Source organism: Malus domestica, chromosome 15, assembly GCF_042453785.1.
Source record: "Malus domestica chromosome 15, GDT2T_hap1".
Classification (NCBI taxonomy): domain Eukaryota; kingdom Viridiplantae; phylum Streptophyta; class Magnoliopsida; order Rosales; family Rosaceae; genus Malus; species Malus domestica.
Genome location: NC_091675.1, coordinates 38804767 through 38819740, shown reverse-complemented (window position 1 = coordinate 38819740; position 14974 = coordinate 38804767). Strand labels below are relative to the sequence as shown.

The window sequence follows — 14974 nt, the reverse complement described above, 5'->3', positions numbered from 1 at the left end:
TCACAGAGGCAAAACACATCGTCTACTCATATGGGACGAGGAGATTAGTTTGATCATGATTGCTATTCTGATTTGGTTAAATTCGAAGTTAGTTGGCTTGCATCTAATTTAGTCATTTGCATTGTTTGCATATGTAGTTGTTTTGTAACTTGGTTGATTTGGGTTTGTATAGTTTTTTCCATACTATGCACATGCATATTCTTGTCATACTAAATGTAATGTTCACTCATATTCACCTATTCACCCGATATTTAACTATATTTTTTATCTTGCATTTTTTCCCACGTTGAATTGTCAAGCGACAAGCAATATAAACATGTGAATTTTGTTTCTTCATTGTCAATCTACTAATGCTAGGGATAATTTGAGCTTTTACATTCTTTTGAACATTTTTTATATTTGACTTGCAGGATCAGTAACATTGTACACCTTTCTGCAACTGTTTGTTCTGTCTATCTCCCTTCCTGTGTAATATTAGTCAAATTGAACTACTTTTTTTAACTTCAGATTTTACTCAAGTGCTAAGAACTTAGTTAAATGAAAGTTTACTTTGGTTTGATGACATTTAGGCGTTTGGTGTTGAGTCCATGATTATTAGGTCCACAATCATTGGATATATGATCTTTTATATGTTTTACCCAAGATATGTCATAAAATTTTCAATCTCGTAGCAACGCGTGGGTCACATTTCTTGCAGCAACGCACGGGTCACACTTCCTAGTTTGTACTAAACACAAACCTGTATGACCTATAAATCGACTCCTGGGACCGCCAGCACCAAGCATCCTAAACCTTGGCTCGGCCGCTTGAAAAATCAAATCCGTCTGACTCCCATCTGCAAATTCAAGTAGTCAAATATTCCAATGGCACTGCAGACTGCAGCAGTAGATCTTCTATGTATGTTTTACTGACTTGCTCTCGCTCTCAATCATTTAAACCATCTAGCTCTCCATCCTTGGGTCACTTGATTTCTTCAAGCTACCTAGTAATAGTATGCCATTAATTAACTTGTCCTTGTTATCGCCACCCGAGTCTAATAAAACAGTAGATCTTCTCGGGTCTTTGCTTCCATACATGGTCTCCCAAAGAAGTCCTGCCCATGATGCCGAATCCAGATAGCTAGAGACATTGTGGAATCAACCGTCCTATCAACATTCTCTGACTTGTGCTCGCTACTCTCGCCATTCTTATTGCTATACCATGAGTCAAGGATCCGCAAAAGGGAGCTATCTTGTTTGTTCACTCTGTCAGCACGTTGTCCTTCTGATTCAGTTATGGGCGACGTCTCTTCTTCTGAATCTGAAAAATCATATGAAGGGGACGGTTCATAATCAAAACCCGTTGATCCTATTGCCTTCCTCATTTACTCTACTTGCACTTCATTTTTGTTGGATGTGTTGGCAACAGGGCCCAGCTCTTCCTATGGTGAGTCGCTACCATCATCCTTGCTCGACGCGTTAAATGAATCACTGTCTGAATTAGCTGCGGTGCGACTGACAATATATTTTTGGATACTCGGAATGGTGATAGGAGCATATTTATGCGACTTAATTAGTTTGTTTTCTTGCATTTTCATAGTTAGTTTCTGTTTATTATAGTGATTTAAGCTATTTTCGTGTGTTTGTAGGTCCAAATGACAAAGTTGGCAAGAAAGTGTAATTTGGAGCAATTTGGAGCAGTTTTGGGCCAAGAATGGATAGCACATGCATAGAGCACTTTGGATGGACGTTTTTGAAGTTCAAAAGGCTAGGAATATACTGAAGAGATGAAGAAAATAAAGTCAAGACAAAGAAGATAAGGAATCAGCCAAAAAGAAGGAACATTATCCAAAACCTTATCCAACCTTATCTTATCCAAACTAACCTTATCTTATCATATCCTAATCTTATCCTACCTTATCTCCAGCTGCAAAAGGAGTCCTTATCCTATTCTAAATCCCTCCCATCTGAATTTAGGAGTCATAATCCATCTAAACACATTAATTCTTTTCCTCGCTGGAATCTGATGAGAAGTGTCCTATTTCCTTGATAATTTGGAGTCCTAATCCTCTTCTTTCACACCCTTGTCGTGCCTTCTCTCTTCCTACAAATATATTGTGCTGCAGCCCTCATAATTCATCCATCTCTCACCACAAATTCGCACCATCCATCATTCATACTCAGAAATCCCTTTTGTGCTGCAACTTTGCAAGGAGAAAGGAGAGGAGACCTTTTGCCGTGCCTTGTCATTCAAGATTGGATTGCTGGAGCATTCTTAGGTGTTTTCTATCTTTTATTTTCAATGTTTAATTCAAATTGTCTTTGTTTAATTGCAAACATGAGGAGCTAAACTCGTTTTAGCTAGGGAGAAATTCAAGGCCATGAACATATTTGCAATATGAATTGATTACTTCCAGTTGTGATTTCATGAATCATGAATGCAATTTACTTAACTGTTTGATTCAGAACTTATTCTTGTTTGTTGATTAAGGGTGCACACTTAGTTTGCATGCAGGGATTTGATGCTAAAATATAATGGAGTTTCACCTAATAGTTATGAACTTATATTTATAAGTAGTGGAGGTTGCTAGTCACAATCGTGTTAAGTGAATTCCTGGCAGCAGTATCATGTTGTTCATAGTTATGAATGTCTTGTCAATACTTATGATTTTCACAAAGCTTAATGATCTTTGATTGTATCTCTATTATGTTGTTCTTGTAGGGAACTATTGAAGAATAATTTGGTTGCCGATGCGTTGTCCATCCAATTCAATGACTTAAGGAAAATCTGATGGTTAATTAGTGCTGTTCACGATTAATCTGGAGCGTTGAGGTTCATGGTTTATTGGAAAAGCAACTGGAAATCGATTTGTATGCAAGTGTGTCATGTGTGGAGAAGAACCCTTTAGCTAGCCATTCACCCATTTAAATCACCAATTTCGTCCAAAGTTATTTAGAGTCTTACATCTGTTTAGTTTTACTTTAAATTCGTCAAAAACCCAATCCCCTTTACTTTGCCGTGTCAAGTTAGTTACAATATGTCCAATTTGTGTTTTTAAGTGTGTTTAAGTGTTTTGAGTCAAGTTAAAATCAATTTTCGTCCAATTCACCTTCTAGTTTCTAGTTTGAGTCTATTTGATTGTTTTATGTTGTTTTAAGTAGTTTGAGTCAGTTTTGAGTTATAAGAGTCTAGTTTTGTGTTTTTGAGTCTAGTTTAGTGTTTTAGAGTTTAATTTGTATAGATTAGCAACCCTTCTAATCCCTGGCCTAAAACGATCTCTACTTTCATATATTACAATCATAGGGTTTTAATTTGAGTGTTAGAATATTTCACATAAAACGGAGGTTTCCATATCAAACATTTTCTGAGCCTTCTGTTCCGAGCATGTGAGAGAAGGGGTTGCCAACTTTTGTTACCCAAGAATATACAAATCGAGGTGGTAGCTATACCTATCAAAGAACAATTTTCTGAATAAGCCCATGTTATATCCCGCTGGGTACTATTTCAGTATCTCATTTACAAGCTTTCGACAGTCGGCTAGTATCTCACTTCTAGACATGCTCCTGTGACTGCATGTCATGTTGCGATTGTTTACTCAAAAAAATGGATCCCAACTTATTTGAACCCTTAGACTAATCGAAAGACCTCTTTCCACCGCTATCAGCAAGTTTGAAAGGTGACATCTGGGAGGGGAATTCTTCGACCCGGTTCTTTTCTGGTATTAAAAAGTCAACCAAGTTAAGATCATCGTTGCGGAGAGATCTAAGAGACAAACGTCCTTCCTTTGGAAGGTTGAGTGCCATTTGTTCCCTGCGACAAGTGAATACACAAGGACACCATTAGTGAAGTGTAAGCATACAACATCAAGAACTGTATAAAATTAATTCAGTTTGAAAAAATACATTGAAAACAATTTGAGGGTAGAAAGACCCTATCTTTGGTTTCGCATAGTTCTCACAAACTTGAAATGGACTAATTAAGTCTTGTTCCTAAAATTAATTCCCATTCCACCTGATGTAGTCATTCAACTCTAAAACTTCAAATTTGCTGCCTCAAGGACATATTCATAAATTTCGGACGAAGAATTTGGATACTTTGTGTTTGTACCATACTTGACCAATCCCGAAACTACTGAGCACCGGTCAACGTTATACCGTCAAGGACCTAGAAGAGCTTCCCTTCAACCAAGAAGCCAATCACAGTGCAACACGTGTCAACATCAGAAGCCAATCACAACACGACACGTGTCAATGTCAGAACAAAACTAGAAACTCTCTTCTATAAATAGGGATTATTCTCCCACAATAATCTCTAATGCCATTTTGTACTAAACTATTCACTAGAACTCACAAAATGAGAGCTTGAACCTATGTATTTGTGTAAACCCTTCACAATTAATGAGAACTCCTCTACTCCGTAGACATAGCCAATCTGGGTGAACCACGTATATCTTGTGTTTGCTTCTCTGTCTCTATTCATTTACATACTTATCCTCACTAGTGACCGAAGCAACCAAGCGAAGGTCACAAAACCTGACACTTTCTGTTGTACCAAAATCCTCATTGATTTTGTGCATCAACACTTTGTTTCCTTCTTTATTATTTTTTACTTAAAGAAAGTATTTCAGTTACTGTCATCCGAAAAGAAATAGAAATCCAACACTTATATGTTGAAAACATAAAATGCCACAAATGTAACAAGAGAACACTACATGTACAAACATACATACATAACATATACGCAACACTTGGTTAAAAATTCTTATAAGTATAAACTTGCAAACCTAAGGACCTATAAAAGTTAGTCAACAAAAATTCAAGCAACAATCAAACGAATAAAAGAATTGTTCCTGTGAAGGGAAGAAAAACAAAAGTTTGAGATGGTTTACTCTAATCATAAGAGAAAGGATAAGATTAGGAATGAGGATATCCGGGGTAAAGTAGGAGTAGCCGAAATTGAAGGAAAGATGAGAGAAAATCGGTTACGGTGGTTTGGACATGTGCAAAGAAGGCCTACTGACGCTCCGATTAGAAGATGTGACTATGGGACAGAGGTTCAGGGCCGAAGGGGTAGAGGAAGACCTAGGAAAACTTTGGAAGAGACCCTAAGAAAAGACTTAGAATACTTGGATCTAACGGAGGACATGACACAGGACAGAACACAATGGCGTTCTAAGATTCATATAGCCGATCCCACTCAGTGACTTGGATTTTCCAAGTCTCCAACCGAGAAGTTTTCCTCACTTGGGAAATCAAGGGAACACTACCTTAACCTACATGCTCCACTCACAAAGCTTCAACATACAAGCTTCAACAAAAGAAAATTCAAAGAACTTAGCGAAGAAGACTTTGGTGTATTTAACACAATACGTTGAAATGAAGGAAAGCTTATTTTCCCCGATAAGTTACAAATATGTACATATACTTGAGTCAAAATAAACAAACAAGAGGGAGCATTCACAAAGGTTGCTTAGGAGAAGTCTCAGCAGTCGGTAGAGCACCAGAAAGAGAAGGCACCGGAGGGGGATCATTCGGAGCCTCAGTACTGGACAGAACCTTAGAAGGAGGAGGCATCAGAGGTTGATCATTTGGAGCTTCATTACGCGGTACTGCCCCAGAAGACGAAGGCAATAAATGCCTTTGGAACAAACCCACAAATCTCGGATGATCAAGTAAAACCTGACCATCAGATTCCTTCATCTGGTCAAGCTTCCTCTTCATGTTTGTAGCATAGTTATGTGCGAGCCGGTGCAACTGTTTATTCTCATGCTTGAGCCCTCTAATCTCCTGTTTGAGACTCATCACTTCAGCCGCCAATGATTCAACTTGGCGGGTTCGAGCAAATAGGCGTTGGGCCATATTAGACACAGAACCTGCACACTGAACACTGAGAGCCAGAGAATCCTTAACAGCCAACTCATCAGACCGTTTGGAAAGTAGTCTGTTATCTTGGGAGTGAGAAGGTTCCTGGCCACTACCGCAGCGGTCATATCATTCTTCATCACGGAATCCCCAACGGTAAGAGGACCAGTAGGGGAGACGAAGGATGGGCGCCATATGTTGTCTGGAGAAGGCGGGGCTGCCTCTTCAACAAGGTTCAAGTCAAAACGACGGTCGGAGGGGCCAGACATTTTCAAACGTGTTGAATAGAGAAGAGGTCGGACAAATCAAGATTTTAGAAGTGTAAGAATGAAGCTTCTACTGGTGGATATTCAAGTGTGCTTTGGAGCTTAATGTCAGACCCTATAAAAATCTGCACTCGACGAAGCTTCAGAAATCGAAGAGGCGCCTGCTCAGAAATCGAAGAGACGTTTGCTTTTTCAAAAGCTGGGCTGCTCAGAGACCACGAGGGTCGATCTCAGAAATCGAAGAAGCGTTTGCTTTCTCAAAAGCTGGGCTGCTCAAAGACCACGAAGGCCGATCTCAGAAATCGAAGAGGCTTGCTTTCTCAAAAGCTGGGCTGCTCAGAAACCATGATGGCCGATCTCAGAAATCGAAGAGGCACCTACTTTTCCAGCCTTGTCAGCACCTGTCACACGCACACTCAGCTTTACGGAAATTATGGGCATTCTGTCGAAGATTTCTGGTGAAGTAGAAAGCACATGAATTATACTGTTCAATCACTCACTTCCCACATGCAACAGTAGCTCATGGGTACCACAGATAACTTTGCCAAAGTTCTCTGACAAAGTTGAGACACGTGAAGCTTGCAGCTCCCACTACATCGCTCTGACCAAGAAGGGTAAAAGAATAGCAAAGAAACAACACTAACAAAGTTTAGACACATAAATTTTGAAGGTCTAGCTACTATATTATTACCCACAAGGGTAAAGGAACAGTACCACTGCTGGATAATTGGAAAGTCCCGGTGTGTCAACCTCTGTGCTTCGTGGCAAGGTAGACTAGCAAACATGCCCAACCTTTACTCACATTCGAGAAAACACTCCCAACAAGATTGCTTGCTCCAAAATCGAAGAGGCACCGCCCTCCGAATCTCGAGAGCCAGACTCCCAACATGATTACTTTCTCAAAAATCGAAGAGAGGGTAAAGGAACAGTACCACTGCTGGATAATTGGAAAGTCCCTGTGTGTCAACTTCTGTGCTTCGTGGCAAGGTAGACTAGCAAACATGCCCAACCTTTACTCACATTCGAGAAAACACTCCCAACAAGATTGCTTGCTCCAAAATCGAAGGGTACCGCCCTCCGAATCTCGAGAGCCAGACTCCCAACATGATTACTTTCTCAAAAATCGAAGAGAGGGTAAAGGAACAGTACCAATGCTGGATAATTGGAAAGTCCCTGTGTGTCAACCTCTGTGCTTCGTGGCAAGGTAGACTAGCAAACATGCCCAACCTTTACTCACATTCGAGAAAACACTCCCAACAAGATTGCTTGCTCCAAAATCGAAGAGGCGCCGCCCTCCGAATCTCGAGAGCCAGACTCCCAACATGATTACTTTCTCAAAAATCGAAGAGACACCGCTATCCGAATCTCGAGAGCCAGACCCCCAGCAGGATTGCTTTCTCAAAAATCGAAAAGGCATCGTTCTCCGAATCTCGAGAGCCAGATCCCCGACAAGATTGCTTGTTCGAAAACCGAAGAGCATTTTCCCAACTTCAAGAGCTGGATCTCCTTGGATAAAGCTTGTCTGTAATCTTCACACGCAACATCAGCTTTCCAGATACCACAGACCACTTTTTCAAAGTGCTCTGACAGAGTTAAAACATGTGAAGCTGGCAGCTCCCACTACTGTGCTATGACCAAGCAGGGTAAAGGAATAGCATTATTACTTGATGTTAGGGAGACTCCTATATATGTCGACCTCCATCCCCAACGGACAGACAGACCTGCAAAAATGCTCAACCCTTCTTCTTATCTGAGAGGGCACTCCCAACGAAGCCTTTCGAAATATTCAGCTTTCTTTCCCCCCGATAATACCTCTGTAAACAAGCTATACTAAAGCAAGAATATCTCGTATCATCAGGGTTAAAAACAAGAGTATCCCATATCATGCTTTTTCCCTGTCTTTTCCTTTGGCCTTGTTTTTACCTGCAAGACAAGGAGAAAGAGAGCAATCAGTCAGCACTTGGAATCAAGCTTCCAGTCAGGAACTGATTGCCTGGAACCCCTTACCTGATTACTTACCTGGCATTGCTCTCGAGTACTCATCTTCAACATCTTATGCTTCCAGGGAAGATACCGCATCTGCCTGAGGAACAGATAGGGCAAGTGAGAAGGATACAAGGAAGCATGTGGAGACAAGCGTAACAGCACACGTGCCGATACATCTACTACTCTGTCAAAAGCAAAAGTATCCCATATCAGCAGGGTCGAACGTACTCTAGATTTGATGGACTTGTTTTGACCCTCAAATTCTTCAGTCGGCCTTATACTCTGGAGGAAACCAGAAAACCCTCCAGTCCAGTTCAAGAATAAGCCTGTGGAAAGTTACTTCTTCAAAAGCAAAAGTATCCCATATCATCTCTTCTCATTTTTCTTCTATTTATCCTTCATGCTGCTTGCAAGATAGGGAGAATGTGAACAATCAGCCGGAGCTCTGATTGCTTACCTGGTTTGTCACCTCTTTCAGCAGATCCCCTAGCTCGGCGACTTGGGGGACTCCTACTACATGGTTTGTATTGCGCTTGACCAAGCCTGAAACTACAAGTAAGCTTCAAGTGAAATTGATACACTACCTTGTGCATCTCCACCAGTTACAGATACCACCCCTGGATGGAGGAAGAGTACTTCCAGAGAAGATGCCACATCTACCTATGAGACAGATAAGGCAAGTCAAGACGATACCACACTCCGGTACTTATAAGTTTCGTGGTTACGAGATCTTTCTCCCACAATATTTCCTAATGTCATTTGTACTAAATCATTCACTTGTACTCACTAGATGAGAGCTTGAACCTATATACTTGTGTAAACCCTTCACAATTAATGAGAACTCCTCTATTCTGTGGACGTAGCCAATCTGGGTGAACCACGTACATCTTGTGTTTGCTTTCCTATCTCTATCCATTTATATACTTATCCACACTAATGACCGGAGCAATCTAGTGAAGATCACAAAAAGTGACCGTTTTCGCTACCTAGGATCTATCTTGCAAGAGAACGGAGAATTAGATAGAGATCTCAACCATAGAATACAAGCTGGATGGATGAAGTGTAAGAGTGCATCCGGCGTGTTGTGTGACCGTCGTAGGTCACTGAAGCTCAAAGGAAAATTTTATAGGACGGCAATAAGGCCAGCGATGTTGTATAGCACAGAATGTTGGGCGGTGAAGCATCAACACGTACACAAAATGGGTGTAGCGGAGATGAGGATGCTTCGTGGGATGTATGGGCACACGAGAAATGATAAGATTGAGAATGAGGATATCCGAGGTAAAGTAGGAGTAGCCAAAATTGAAGGAAATATGAGAGAAAATCGGTTACGGTGGTTTGGACATGTGCAAAGAAGGCCTAGTGAGGCTCCGGTTCGAAAATGTGACTACGGGACAGAGGTTCAGGGCCGAAGGGGTAGAGGAAGACCTAGGAAAACTTTGGAAGAGACCCTAAGAAAAGACTTGAGTACTTGGATCTAACGGAGGACATGACACAAAACCGAGCGCAATGGCGTTCTAGGATTCATATAGCCGACCCCACTTAGTGGGAAAAGGCTTTGTTGTTGTTGTTGTTGTATACAGGGAAACGCAAACAAGAAACTGCAGCCATATATGTATGTGTACGTTGGTCTATATTAAGAGCACAAGATAAACAAATAAAAATAAAATAAACATGCAGTAATGCAACCTGGTATTTGATTTGAAGACATAACTGATCCTTTAGGTGTGTCCATAAAAGATTCCATGTCAGCCCAAAAGGAAACTCTTGAAAAGAGCTTGTGCACTTGAGAGTGATCGTTCATCAGGTTCAGCGTCACAGGATTGATCGCTCAATTTATCAGAGCATGGGCTACTTCTCCCGAATTTACACCAACTTATTATATGATCAAATATCCCTGGACTTGTTTCAGACTTACTACCGGACGCCAGATAAGTTGTTGCAGTTTTGTTGTCCTTAGCTGATTCATCATGGGATGATGAAGATGAAGCTGGAGGTGCTTGATCAACAACCTCACTTATTATTGATGCCACATGACTCTTTCTCATTTTTTTACCTTACAGCATTATCAACACAAGTATGCTGTTTCACCTGAGAGTCAGGGCCTTTGTTCTCAGTATCATCACCAGACGTGCAGAATTCTTCATGATCATTGTGACTTGTAGTCCCTGAAACATTATCTCTACCGCCAAACCAATTTCTCCAAATCCTCTTAAAATAGCCCACCTCAGATGGAGAATCTTGTGCAACTTCCGGAGGAAAATGCAGTCAACAACCTTTTCATCAATGGGTGCCCAAGTCTTCACATTCTTTGAGGAAGGAGGGAAAGCGAATTCTCATCAAGGGGAGAAGTTTGTTGTTGTTTGGTCAAACACTTTATATTCTCAGCGGAAGAAGGGGATATTGACTTCTCATCAAGGGGAGAAAGCTGTTGTGGCTTGGTTGAAGACTTCACATTCTCTGGGGAAAGAGGCAACTGTGACTTCCCATCTGAATCTCTAGTAAAAGAACCATTAGAAGGATGTTCTAATTTTTGACAAGGCTCTTCTTCCACATTTGGTTCATGGGATGTAGCTACAGACAGCTTCCTATTCACACTTACATTAATACATCTGTCCTCACAATCTAACTGTGAAGCTAAATTGAGATCCCGGTCTCCATTATCACTAACAGGTTCTGTAGATATGCCATGTACAAGAAAATTTCCATCACCTAACGATTTGAGCTTTAAAATATGTGGAATTGCTAAAAGAAAGCGGGAAAACTTTTTTTATCTGTAGAAATCTCTATCTATACAAATTAAATTTTGCAAGCTCCGAGCGAAGTTCTGTAATGGGCATTCCGTTGGGATGTGACCTCAATATCTTATTAATTTGCTTCATGACTGCAAAAGGAATTGGACGAGGCTTAGAATCTGAACCAGAGGCACGGACAACTTTTCAGCCTGTGACAGTGCCTGCTGCTCAATAATTGAGTACGGAGCCTTGTAATAGCCATACCAAGAACCATAGGGACCATAGGGTGGTTGGTTATAATACTTCCCAGCAAGGGTTTCACCTGTAAGCAGAGCATGCCATGGCCACATAATACTTGCAGCACTGCAGAGTACACCAGGAGCATTTTCTGGACTTGCTAGCAATATAGTTGTTCATTCTTAACCGGTGTAAAACGCAAGCAAAATCCCTGTCACCAGAAATTAAAAAAAGGTGTGCTGGTGGGGGATTTTGAGAAACCCAATACATAAGATCTACAAGAAGAGACCTATCAGCACTGTTTTTTACACCTGCAGTAGCAAAAACATTTGCAATATAATCTTGTCATGATACAATATATTTGAATGTGTGTAGGCAGATGCATGCAACACCACATGTTGAACGCAATTGAGATTGAAAATTTATTTCAAACAGAAAAATCAGTAGTTATGAACTGTACTACAGAAGGTAGATTAAGATGCACAATACATAAACCAATTATAACAAATACGGCATTTACAACCAATAGGAAATAACTCACTCCAACCCAACAAATAAAAGTAGAATGAACAAAATACATAGCACAGAAAACACTGAGTGAAAAACTTATATGTTTTGCATAAGAATTTTTGTCATTGGATATGAATGGAAAAGTACTGGTAACCTGTATTAAGCATCTGGAATTTATTTGAAATCCGGCATATTTTTAATTATTGATATTGGAAGTGGCAACCATCAAGAACTGAAATCTCTAAGTGTAAGTACAATCACCTTTGGTACAATTCCCAATTCCATTGTTTACCATTTCACAGTCACTTTATGTGAATGTGCTCCTGTGCTCCATCCTTCGTTTAACAATCACCGAAATCGAACATTCAATGTAATTCTAATAAGGACACTATCATTCACTTTCTGGAACCGTCATACTTTTTGAAAACCATCTAATATCAAGACACTTTTTGGACAGAAAGCTACCGAGTGCAAACCAGATGACTTTAGAAAAACTAATTTCATGTGTAGGTGGGTGTTAAGAAACATCGGCACGGGTGCAACAGTGGGTGTGATTAATAGCTTGAGTTGATGGGGGCTCAGCACAGCTTAACTTACAGACCAAATGGCTGGTTTAAACAATCCCGACAAGAATGCTCGAATTGGTCCAAAGTGAAAACCAATTCAAAAAATTAGATATTTAAAACCCGATTCAAAGTGGAAAATTTTGCAATGAGTTGAAGATTGAATCAAATTTTTAAGGCATGAAATTTCCCTAGCAATTTATAACTAAACATTTTCAATTAATAACAATTTAAAAATTGTCAAAAAAAAACTCAAAATGAGGAACATCTCTCTTTCAGGAAATAATTTATTCAATAAGACAATTTTAGATGGTAGGTGCCAGGACTAGGAAAGCATATTGGCAATTTATGAAGTGCAAGAAGTATATAAGGACATGGATACTGCTGTGCTTTTCTTCAATTAAGAAGTACATAGGAATGAAGTGCAGGATGGTGCAATTGAAGAATTAAAAGAATGCTCCAACAATAAAGGTCTCTATCAAACTGATTTTAGATTGAGTTTAGGGTTTTCAGGCCTGCAGTGTAAGTATCGGTTAAAGTCACTTCTAGGACTGTAGGATTACGTGGAATCCAGTTAAACACATTAAGAAATGTGAATATAAGGTTTAACAAATGTGTGTGAACGTGTCAAGTTCAAAGTTGTTAGAAATTCTAAATAGCTTAGAAAAATGGAATGTTAACCTTCATAATCAATTGAGTGTGTACAGAATTGATTGAGCCTAGGTGAACCAATGTTTGTTCGCCTCTATATAGATACAATCAACATAGAACAAAAGTTACACGTCTTTGTGAGACATTCAGTTCTATTAAATTTCCACATTGTAGTTAACAATCTCATAGAACTCAGAATGTGACACCTAATTATAAGTGGATTAAGTTTAATGTGACTAAATATCCCCATTTGAATGTAAAAGGATTTTAGAGAGAACCCTTGAGAAAACAAGCATAGGACGCTTCATGCATACAAACAGAAGGCCAACATCTATTTACTTAATTAAGTATCCCCTGCTGTGAGCATAAAAAACAAAGCAAGTTACTACTCCGGTTTGTCTAGCAAAGCCAAGTTACCCCCACATCTGTGCATTGTTAGGCTCATAATAATATCTAAATCTTTGTTTCTTTTGCTCTTTAATGTTCTTCTGATTTCATAACCTTTAGAGTCTCCTAGCCGTTTTGGTTTTTGCATTAAGGGTGGTTCTATTTGTTGCACTAAGGTTGCCTTTCTTTCCCCTTCTTGAATAGAAGTGATTAAAGCAAAATATTGAAAGAAGTTCCCATCATAAGACACGTCAGGCAACTGTTACATACACCTTGCGTTACTGAATCTATATATATATATATATATATATATATTTCGAGGGATTGAACTAATGAGCGAGTCTTGTTTCATGACTATCTTCATCTACCTACCTTTTGTTAATTTCACTTAATCCAATGTAATCGTAATCATACCCCTCAAACTTGATTATCTCAGTTCTGTTAGCCAGCCCCTAGACTCTAAAATCTTCACACGTATAGTCCTACTTAATCAACTTAACCAAGTTGATCACCATCCCATATCAAACCAATTTCGTTCACGAGGTAAAGCTACAGATTTACAGCATTTCACGTTCATAAATCTATGAGGATTAGCATCCATACAATTGTATCTATGCAATTAAACACATAAAAAGAAAAGAGCAAGGCAAACCGTGACGAACGTGCGTCAGATTGACCCGGTGGACGACAATGCCTCCTGGTTGAACCTTGATAGCTGCAACATGTCCCCGAAAGCCGTATTCTTGATAGGACCTTTGATCCCATTGGCCCTGATCGCCGCAGTGATTGCATTCGCTACCTTGAAGACGTTTACACCAGCCGGCAAATTGCAGTTTTCAAAGTCCCACCAAACCGAAACCCTGACGTCCCGAACCTCCTCGTCATGGCGTCCGAAGGAAGAGTGAGCGTGCGAATGATGGGATGGTGAAGAGGTTGAGAGGTGAGAAATCTGAAGGAGAAAAGGAGGAGCGGATGGCGAAGAGGAGGATAGGCGGTAGAGGGTTTTTGGAGAAATGGGTCTCATGGTGGTTGGGCTGAGAATTAGGGAAGGTTTTTGGGAAGGAAATGAGAAATGGGTTCTGTCATTTCATTGTTTGCATTTTGGAGTTGGAAGAAGAAAATTTAAGGTTGGTGGTTCCTGTGTCCGTGAGTGACAGAGTGAGGGTTTTAGGATGAAAGGGAGAAGAAGGGATGTAAGACCTCCAGGCGAGCGGTGCACATGGGGTTGGGCTCCGAAAGTGTGGGGGTTAGAGCAAGTCCAGGGGGGGTTAGAGCAAGTCCAGCCCGTGCATTTTGGTCGGTCAAATGGGCAATTATTGCCCAAAATATGGAAAAAAAACTAGGGATGGGCAAATGGGTATAGAACCCGTGGGGCGGGGCGGGTAATCTCAATTCAGGGCAGGTTTGATGCGGGGCCAAAATTTGGTAGAGAAAAAATGGGGTGGGGCAGGCCGGGGTGGGTAAAGGGTATTTATTGAGACGAGGTGGTTCCATAGCTTAGAATCACGGTGCCTCAGACCAACCCATTTCTACCATACGTGGTATCGTTCTGTTGTTCAATCCACTCCCCCATTCCCAGTCTCCCCCACTTTCTCCGTTTCTCAACTTTCTCATTCTCTTTCTCACTCCCACCCCTCAAATTGACTACTTCAACATCACAATAGCCACCATATGAGTTACGACATCACGAAGATGGCTTGTTGTAGATTGAAGAAGATGAGGGTGGCTTGTTGCTGATTGGAGAAGACAAAGATGCCTTGTTGCAAATCGAAGAAGACAGTGGGTGCGAGGCTCCAACT

At 40.4% G+C, this 14974-nt stretch overlaps 1 non-coding gene across 1 annotated transcript; it reads right to left on the bottom strand.

Moving 5' to 3' along the window:
- Positions 1-3284: 3284 nt before the first annotated feature.
- LOC103401815 (uncharacterized) lies at positions 3285-14330 on the bottom strand. Its single transcript, XR_011575933.1, has 3 exons — positions 13828-14330; positions 9782-11375; positions 3285-3789 (listed from the first exon to the last, which is right to left on the bottom strand). It is a non-coding gene; the product is annotated as an uncharacterized protein (transcript).
- Positions 14331-14974: the final 644 nt, after the last annotated feature.